This window comes from Chiloscyllium punctatum, chromosome 36 (genome assembly GCF_047496795.1).
Source record: "Chiloscyllium punctatum isolate Juve2018m chromosome 36, sChiPun1.3, whole genome shotgun sequence".
Lineage (NCBI taxonomy): Eukaryota > Metazoa > Chordata > Chondrichthyes > Orectolobiformes > Hemiscylliidae > Chiloscyllium > Chiloscyllium punctatum.
Genome location: NC_092774.1, coordinates 40,953,661 through 40,963,395, shown reverse-complemented (window position 1 = coordinate 40,963,395; position 9,735 = coordinate 40,953,661). Strand labels below are relative to the sequence as shown.

Sequence of the window (9,735 nt, the reverse complement as noted above, 5' to 3'; positions counted from 1 at the left end):
GCTGGAATCTAACCTGGGTCCCTGGCACGGTGAGCCTGCAGTGGTAAACACTGAGCCACTACATGTTGCAACCCGAAGTAGGCAAGCAGGAGGTTGGGAGAATGCAGCAAGCCAGGCAGCACCAGGATGTGGAGTAGTCAGCGTTTTGGGTATTAACCCTTCTTCAGGACTGAACCGTTGACTTCTCTGTGAGAAACGATTTACGGGAATGTTGCTGGGGGTTGGAGGGTTTCAGCTACAGGGAGCGGCTGAATAAGGCTGGAAGCTGGATTTGCTCAAGGCTTGTATTTTTAACTCATTTAAATGGTACCTACTGTATGGGGTTATGGTTTACATTAAAACCGGAGGATCATATCAGAGTGTTTATATTTAGCAGTGGTAGTTGGTAAAATGCACTCTCTGGAGGAGCACATTCTATGATGCTGCATTTCTTGCCCTCTGCCCTTCCACCATTTCTTATCTCCCATCTTGAAATTATATTTTTTTTGGTCAGATTTAATTTCATTTTAATCAGACTTGCGATTCACTGTGTGCTATTAATTTGTTTGCTCGAATATTGTAAGTCAAAATTCATGCTGTAATTTAATTTCTGATGTCAGAGTTTGACATCGAATATGTAGGTGTGAATACCAGTAAGTTGTGAAAATAAATCAAGAACTTGTGGTTTTTAACAAAAAGAGCAGTTCACTGATATTCATGGCATTGTCTCTTTTGGGTGTGATGATTCAAATCGGACCAACAAACCGTTTCATGCAGTCATCCAACTGAATAAAAATTTTCTATAATTTAATTAAAGAAAATAACTCTGGCGGGCTAAGATTTATGCAATCTATTTATAAGATTATGCCCATTGCTCGTGATATGGTCTCGTCCACATTGGGGAAACTTGACGCCAACTAGCGGAACATTTCAGGGAAGAATTCTGGGACTCTAAATCTAACCGACACACCGCCCTGTGGCGGAACACTTTAACTCCCCCTCCCATTCCACGAAGGACATGCAAGTCCTGGGCCTCCTCCACTGCCAAATTCTTGCATCCCGACATTTGTCGGAAAAACACCTCAACTTCTGCTCTAGGGCCCTCCAACCACATGGTATCAATGCAGATTTCATCAGTTTCCTTATTTCCTCTCCCCCACCTTGTCCCAGATCCAACCTTCCAATTCGACACCAACCTCTTGACCTGTCATTCCTGTCCACCTTGCTTCTCACCTATTTACTTCACCCTCATCTCTGACCTATCACCATCAATCCCGACCTCCATCTATCTATTGCACTCCCATCTACCTTCACTCCAGCCCCACTTCCTTCCCATTTATCTCTCAGCCCCCTTGGGCCACCCTTTATTCCTGATGAAGAGATTATGCTCTAAACCAAGACTGTGATGAAGCGACATCCTCAACAAATAGGAAATAGCTCCCAAGTCAGATTTCATCCCCTCTTCTGTTTCCCAGTTCTTTCAGAAATAAGGAATGTCTTTTCCTTCCACTAGAAAATGGTCTTCCACTTTGTGCTGTCTGAAGTGTTATCCCTCACCACTTCTTCAGACACCTTTTAAGAATCCTTTCAACCTGTTTTTCTAACAATTGTAGAGGTGACCAAAAGCAAACATTTCACTCCTTCTCAATGCCCCATTTCTCCTCCTATGAGCCATTTTGTCATGTTGTCTATGTTACAAGCAGCCGAGTGCACTTGGTTTCTGAATTGAAATTTGGCCATTGAAGGGAACAGGATTAATATTTATCAATGGCTAGCTGTGTTTGCACTAACTGTAATTATCCACCAATATGATGTCTTTAGTTCCACCAAAATTGGAAACAATGATCTGTGTTTATATTGCAGTCGGATGTCGAAAATCATCCCAGCGATCTTCACGTTATTATAGTTTACTGAGGCCATGACCGCATTACGTGGCAGTTTGATGTGACTAAAACCTGGATGGAAATCTCTAGATTATGTTGTAAAAATATCGGTATAATGTGATACACACTGCGCTGTCACCAACTGAACGAAGCGGCTGTGTGTTTTAATCCCGTGATGAACAGTTTGTGTTTTACTTCTCACATTGCGGGGAGCTGAGCATTTACCCAAACAATGGGCACACCACCTCCCTGACGCAGTGTTCACAAATCAAACTGACAGCAAAGATTCACGTGTGATCGAAAGTTTCCGCAAAGAACTTTCGATACAACGTACTCTTTTCTTCATTCGACATGTTAGATGTTGATGGTAGTGAGCCTGACGTGATTTGAACACACAACCGTCTGATCTGGAGTCAGACGCGCTACCGTTGCGCCACAAATGACACATGCGCACTATTCATGCTTAAGGGAAGTGATCGCACTACAATGATTTTACGTTCATGTCTGTTCTGTCTCTCCCCCTTCTCCTTCTGTCTCTCGAAACAATTTCCAACTCTCTCTCAATAAAAATCTGAAGGAATTGCGGATGCTGTATATCAGAAACAAAAAACAGGAGTTGCCGGTGACCCTTCCACAGAACAGATGGTGATTGGGAAAATGTCGGTTTATATGCAGGAGATATTGTGGGAGGAAGGCGGAGATCAGGACAGAGCCCAAAGCGAGGGAAGAACTGTTGGACAGAAAAAGAAGTTGATAACGATCTGCGTGGGAGGGTGAATAACTGTTAATGGAGACTGTTCGTGGCGAAGTAGTGTGGAATGACAGACTATGTGATAACAAGACTTGGTGTGTGTGGAAGGGACGAGGATACTATGGAGTTCAGGTCCTCGAATGATTGAATTGGATATTGGGACCAGAGGGATGTATGGTCCCCAAGTGCAATATTCGGTGCTCTTCGTTCTGCTGGTGCTGAGCTTCGCTGGAACACAACAGCAAACCAGAGACAGAGATGTTGGCCGGGGAACAGGGTGGGGTGTGGAATTGGCAGGCAACTGGAAGCTCAGGGTCTTTTTTGCAGGCAGAACGTAGATGTTCTGTGCAGCAGTCACCCAGTTAAGGCTTCGTTTTCCCCAATGTAGATGAGGCAACATTGTGAGCAGCAAATGCAGTAGACTGGGTTGTGGAAAGTGCAGGTAAAGGGCCACTTCACCTGGAATGTAAGTTTGGCTCCTTGGATAGCGAGGAGGGAATAGGTAAATGGGCTGGTGTCACACATTCGGCACTTGCAGGGGAAAGTGCATCTCAACCTGCAAGTTTACTTTGAGAAAATCCTGGACTTGAACTCCCAAGTCTCTTTACATTTCGGATTTCTGCATTTTCTCCCCATAATCTTCTGTTCAAACATTGACTATCTATGTCAGGGCAGCACCAGTGATTTCCTGACATATGGATTGTATTTGGGGATATCAAGGAACGTCAGGAACTGTGAGTACTTCAAGAGCAATCGTTATTCCTGGGGGAGGCAGAGAGGAATGTGGTGTGGTCCTGTAAACTCCAGAACTTTGAAAACTTCATGAGTCAGCAATAACACTTTCTGGACCAAGAAACGAAAGGGCCAATGAGAAACTGCTACAAGGGAGTTAACAAATAACATACATTAACTATCACTGGGAAGGAGGAGGCAAAACAATGAGCAGTTCATTTGGACAGATGAGATAATGGTGTTTAATAACTGTGTGACAGAAGGACAATTAATTCTGCCTGTAGAAGGAACGCCTTGGCATAAAGGGGTTAATTGCAGGACAGGCTGTTTCAAACAGGTGGAAAACCCTCAAAGATAAGAAGGCAAGCTACAGACCTGAGGTCTCTAGAGGTGTGGGGAGGTGGTATCAAAATCTAAAGCCCAGCACACTCACTCAGCACTACTCTGCTTCTGGGCACTCAGCAGCTGGATTCTGCATCAGTTTAAAGTAGGTCCTATATCTCTGACAACATCGGTACACAAGGTAGTGAAGAAAGGTTTCAGCACACTGGCCTTCATCAGTTAGGGAATTGAGTACAGATGTTGGCAAGTTACGTTGTAGTTATACAGGACGTTGATGAGGCCGCACCTGGAATATTGTGATCAGTTTTTGTCCCCTTGGTGTTCTGACTTCTGACTTCTTCAACTCTGGGTTTGTGTTGAACTTGATGGGATACTTTGTCCAACTTAGCATGTTTAAACAGTATCTCTCAGAGGGATACATCTGAAACTTTTCAGTAGGTGAGCTCAACAAGATTGAACTATTCAAAGTTACTTGGACTCTATTTTAAATTTACATCAGGACCAGTAGTCAGAGACACGTACAGCATGGAAACAGACACTTCGGTCCAACTTGTCCATGCTGACCTGATATCCTATATTAATTTAGTCCCATTTGACAACACCTGACCCACATACTCTGGCAGCTCATTTCATATAAGTACCACCCTCTGCATGAAGATGTCGTCCCTTTTAATATATTTCGCCTCTCACCCTAAACCTATGCCCTCTAGTTCTGGACTCCCCCAGCCCAGGGAAAAGACCTTGTCTATTACCCTGTCCATGCCCCTCATGATTTTGTAACCGCTATTAGGTCACTTCTCTGCCTCCGATGCTCCAGTGAAAACAACCCCACGTTATTCAGCCGCTCCCTGCAGCTCAAACCCTCCAACCCCCAGCAACATTCATGTAAATCTTTTCTCATAGATAAGTCACTCTTTCAGTAATGAAGAAGGGTTAATACCCAAAACGCTGACTACTCCACATCCTGGTGCTGCCTGGCTTGCTGTATTCTCCCAACCCCCGGCTTTCCAACCTCGGGTTGCAATATGTAGTGACTCAGTGGTTACACCTGCAGCCTCACAGTGCCAGGGACCCAGGTTTTATTCCAGCCTTGGGTGGCAGTCTGTGAGGAGTGTGCACATTCTCCCAATGTCTGCGTGGGTTTTCTCTGGGTGGTCCTGTTTTCTTCCATAAACCAAAGATGTGCAGGTCTTGTGGATTGGCCATGCTTAATTGCCCATAGAGTTAGGTACATTAGTCAGAGGGAAATGGGTCTGGATGGGTTACACTTCGGAGGGTCGGTGTGGACTTGTTGGGACAAATGGCCTGTTTCCACACTGTAGCTAATCTCATCCAATACTTTTGTTACTAACGAATGGCAGAGAAGGCCAAACTTCTTCTCCGATGGTCTTGCGGTCTGAGGTTTCTCTGGATCATTTCATTGGCAATGTGCAGTCCCGGGCTCAATGAGCAACAGTGTCCACTGAAGGCAAAGCTCATAGAATCATAGCACACCCACAATGTGGAAAAACAGGTCCTTCAGCCGAACACATCTGCACTGATCTTCCGAAAACTAACCCACTCAGATCCATTTTCCTACCCTCCATAAATTGCACACAGAACCCCAAGGGTGGAATTATTCTTGAGTTCCTGGTGCCATGAGGCAGCAGTGCTAACCCTGAGCTACCTTGGGGTTGGGTTTGTGGGGTGTAGGGGAGGCAATTGCATTCCAGCAGAAAACAATAACAGCCCACCTACTCTCCCACTGCACCCACTGTCAGAACTGGCAGCAGATTCAGTCCTGGGGGGTGACCGAAGGCAGCGTCACTGGTGGGATCTGATTGCTGGGAGCGCTGGTGCCCCCGCTAGTACTTCCGCAAGTTGCAGGAAAACATGAACCTCTTCCCACACTCGGACCAGCTGAAGGGTCTCTCCCCAGGGTGGACACACTGGTGCTTCAGCAGGGCGGAGGAATTGCTGAAGGCCTTCCCACACTTAGGGCAGCAGAATGGCCTCCCCTCCTCCGCCACTGTCCCCCCCCCCCCAAACCCCCGTGTGGTCCAGCTGGTGATTCAGCAGTGTGGAGGAGTGGGTAAAGACCTTCCCACATTCGGGGCAGGAGAACGGCTTCTCCCCGGTGTGGATAGACTGGTGCCTCAGCAGGGCCGAGGAATTGCTGAAGGCCTTCCTGCACATAGGGCAACTGAACGACCTCTCTACCATTTGGATACACCAATGGGCCAGTACGTCGGAGGAAAGATCAATGCCCCTCCTGCAGTTGGGGCAGAAGAACGGCCTCTCAGTGTGGACCCACTGGTGTCTCAACAGGTGGGAAGAACTGCTGAAGGCCATCTCGCACTTGGGGCCGGAGAACAGCCTTCCCCGGTGTGGACCAACTGGTCCGTCAGCAGGGCAGAGGAATCACTGAAGGCCTTCCCACACTCAGGGCAGCAGAAGGGCCTCTTCCCCTCTGTGGACCCATTGGTGCTTCAGAACCCTTTCAAACTTCACAATATCCTTCTGCTTGGAGGGACACCAGAATTGCACACAATATTCTAACAGTGGTCTCACCAATGTCCTGTGCAGCCACAACATAACTGCGCAACTCCAATTCAGGCAGCATCCAAGCAGCTTCGAAATCGACGTTTCGGGCATAAGTCCTTCGTCAGGAATAAAGGCAGTGAGCCTGAAGCATGGAGAGAAACACACTGCAAATTGCTTCCCTGACCGGGAATCAAACCCAGGCCGCAGCGGTGAAAGCGCCGAATCCTAACCACTAGACCACCAGGGAGACGGTCGTGAAGTTTGACAGCTCTACTGAAAATTGCTTCCCTGCCCGGAAATCGAACACGGGTCACGGTAGTTAGAAGGATTCCACAAAAGTTGTTTCTTGTATCCATTGCTACCGATGCGGTCTCCTCTACATTGGGGAGACTGGAGCCCCGTCGCAGAGTCAAGTCACAGCGTTTGAGGGAGCATTTCCAGGACACCCGCAACAATCAACCCCATCGCCCTGTGGCCCAACATTTCAACCACCCCTCCCACTCTGCCAGGGGCATGCAGGACCCGGGCCTCCTCCATCGTCCCTCCCTCCCCACCCGATGTCTGGGGGAAGAACGCCCCAACTTCTGCCTCGGATACATTCAACCTCAGGACATCAATGTGGACTGCACCAGTTTCCTCATTTCCCCTCCCCCCACCTTACCTGAGTTCCAACCTTCCAGCTCAGCGCTGTCCTCAGGGCCTGTCAATCTCCCTTCCCACCTATCCGCTCCACCCTCCTCTCTGACCTGTCAACTACGTCCCCAACCCCATTCACCTATTGTACTCTTTGCTACCTTTGGCCCAGCACCCCCCAATTTATCTCGCCACCCCTGGAAGCGCCCTGCCTCTATTCCTGATGAAGGGCTTTTGCCCGAAACGTCGATTTTCCTGCTTCTCGGAAGCTGTCTGACCTGCTGTGCTTTTCGAGCACCACTCTGATCTAAACTCTGGTTTCCAGCATCTGCAGTCCTCACTTTTGCCTACCCAATAAACCCAGTGTGCCAATTTCACATCAACAAACTGACACAAGTAGACACAACGTCTGCAGAAACCCTAGCCACATTACTTTACATTAAAGACATCTGGGAAATGATGTCCAGACAACTCAACCCTCTCAGCATCATGGTAGCCCACAAACCTACCAACACACTTAAACAGCGGCTAATGAACCTGAAATACCCGATACAAACAACCAGCAAACGAATGTTATTTACAAAATACCATACAAGGAAATATATGCATGAACTCTGCCACACAGGTCTCTGTGGCAAGAAATGCTGGGATGAGATAAGGAAGATTTTTTTCAGCCTAAACGAATCGGCACTGACTGGACAGCCATTTAAAATCAAGGCTGTCAGCCCAGGATGGAAGATCCGAAGGGATGGACAGTTTTCTTATTTCCTGAAGACTTACAAAGCTGAGACTGGGTTTTGGTGTTTGTTTCCTTTCCACTCCCAAGAGCCGCAGTGGTTGGGGCGGTGAGTTGGGGAATGTGAAATGTGCCCGTGAGCAGCGTGTGGGGCTATTTCAGCTTCCCCTCCTCTGACAGCGCTGTGACGTGACTCTGATGTTCTCAGGGACATTTACTGACGCGAGACAATGAAAAGAGTCTCGTTCCTGCAGATCAGGAATTCAAACAATATGTCGGCTTCAGGACAATGAGAAAGATGAATTGGGGTGTGTGAAGAAGCTGTGAGCTGCATTTCAAACAGGTAGGTGGAGTCAGATGCGTCATCCATTGCGCCCCTGGCAATGTGCGGACCTGACGCCGCCATGGGTCAGAGTTCTGACATTAACACGGACATGCGCAGCAATGGGAACATTCACAAGAGGAACAGCCAAAGATAATCACCGTCACTGCTTCCCTTCCATAGTCCCAACTTTGTGAAGCAGTATCTTTCACTGGCAAATAAAACACATTAATCCTCAGGTGCCTGCTTAACTTCGATCACGACTTCACGCCCCTCACTGGTCTAGTCTCATTTCCAAACTCTTGGCTCATAGCCTCAAAAGCAGCTCTGTGGGTATCTGCTTGTTTCCACCCTGACAGGCAGTGGGCTACAGATTCCCGACCAGTCCCAATGTGATTGAAATATTTCAACCCCTCCACTGATTTGCATTTTTAAAAAAACCGTGGAGCAATCTCCTTTTCTTTCTGACGACAGTTCTCAACTGTAGTCGGCAGGGTTCACACCTGCGTGGGGAAACCGCAATGGATTTCATGTCCATCGCATTCACCACTTCGGCCCACCAAAACAGAATCACACTGACAGCTTCATTTCCCAGGTCTCTCTGCCTGTGGAGCTGAGAAAGAGTGAATCATTACAGAGTTTGTTTGAATCCAATCACTTCACAGGTTTCGAAAGGGTTAAATATCTGCAAATGGCGAGTCTGGGTGTTTCATCCCGAAAGATGAAATGGACGTTCAGTCAAAAACAGAAATTGCAGGAGCAACTCAGCAGGTTAGGCAGCATCTGTGGAAAGAGAATCAGAGACAACATTTCAGAACTCGTTTTTTTCCTCATCCAAGTACAGCCAAACCTGCTGAGTTTCTCCAGCAGTTTCTCTTTCTGTCTCGGATTCTCAGCATCCGCAGTTCTTTACGTTCGAAACACAATCAATTCAGAAACCCCTTTGTGCTGCCTCAGTGGAAAAGATTTCCTTTTAGGAAACATTTTCCTGAAACCATTAAAAACGTGCACTTTCGCAGCCAAGAAAGCGGTAGGAGCGAGAACAAGAAACACTCCGTCCCTGAGTGGTCTCCAACCACCAACCTTTCGATTAACAGCCGAACGCGCTGACCAATTGCGCCACACAGATAGGCCTGGGCCCCGCAAGCACAGTGTCTTTGAGGAACCTACTAATCAATTCATAATTCAACCTGTCCCGCCCAAAATTACCATTGTCTTCTATCAGTTTTACTTTTCCATAATAAAGCCTTTGACATTCATTTTGGAGACATGGGGACAGCCTGATCCCACCATCTGCAGGCACATCCATGTCACGAGGAACGAGTTCTCCGACACCGGGGCCATCGCCCTCCGAGCCTTTCAGTGTTTTGCCTCTTCCCGAATTTTCTCATTGGCCCCGAGCCGAGAAGGGGTTTGAATTCCTGATGTGCAGAGAATTCTTTCAATGTCTCGGGTCAGTTCATGTCCCGAGAATATCAGAGTCAATCAGCCTCTTAAACAAGGGGACGGTGTCTGGACTGTCTCTGCTCAGTCCGTCAGTTCATCCTTCATTCTCCTCTAATTCCACTTCCCAAAGAGTTTCGAAAGATTCACAAAGCTGGAGACTGGGATTTGTGTTTTACTTCCTGAACATTTTTCCACCTGCTAACTGACGATATTTTGCCAAAACCTCTTCCCCATTGTAACATTTGCATCATGTCCAGGGATGAGGAATTTCCATTTTGTGGAGACATTCCCAAGTTTGGGAATGTTCTCTTTGGAGCAAAGAAGGTTAACTGGAGATTCCCAGGGGCTGTTGTCAATGATGGGAGAAGACGTGGTGGGAATGGGCAGA

The 9,735-nt window shown here is 47.4% G+C and overlaps 1 non-coding gene across 1 annotated transcript; it reads right to left on the bottom strand.

Annotated features, from left to right (window-relative positions):
• Positions 1 to 6,385: 6,385 nt before the first annotated feature.
• On the bottom strand, positions 6,386 to 6,457 carry trnae-uuc (transfer RNA glutamic acid (anticodon UUC)). Its single transcript has one exon. It is a non-coding gene; the product is annotated as a tRNA-Glu (tRNA).
• Between the last annotated feature and the right edge of the window lie 3,278 nt (positions 6,458 to 9,735).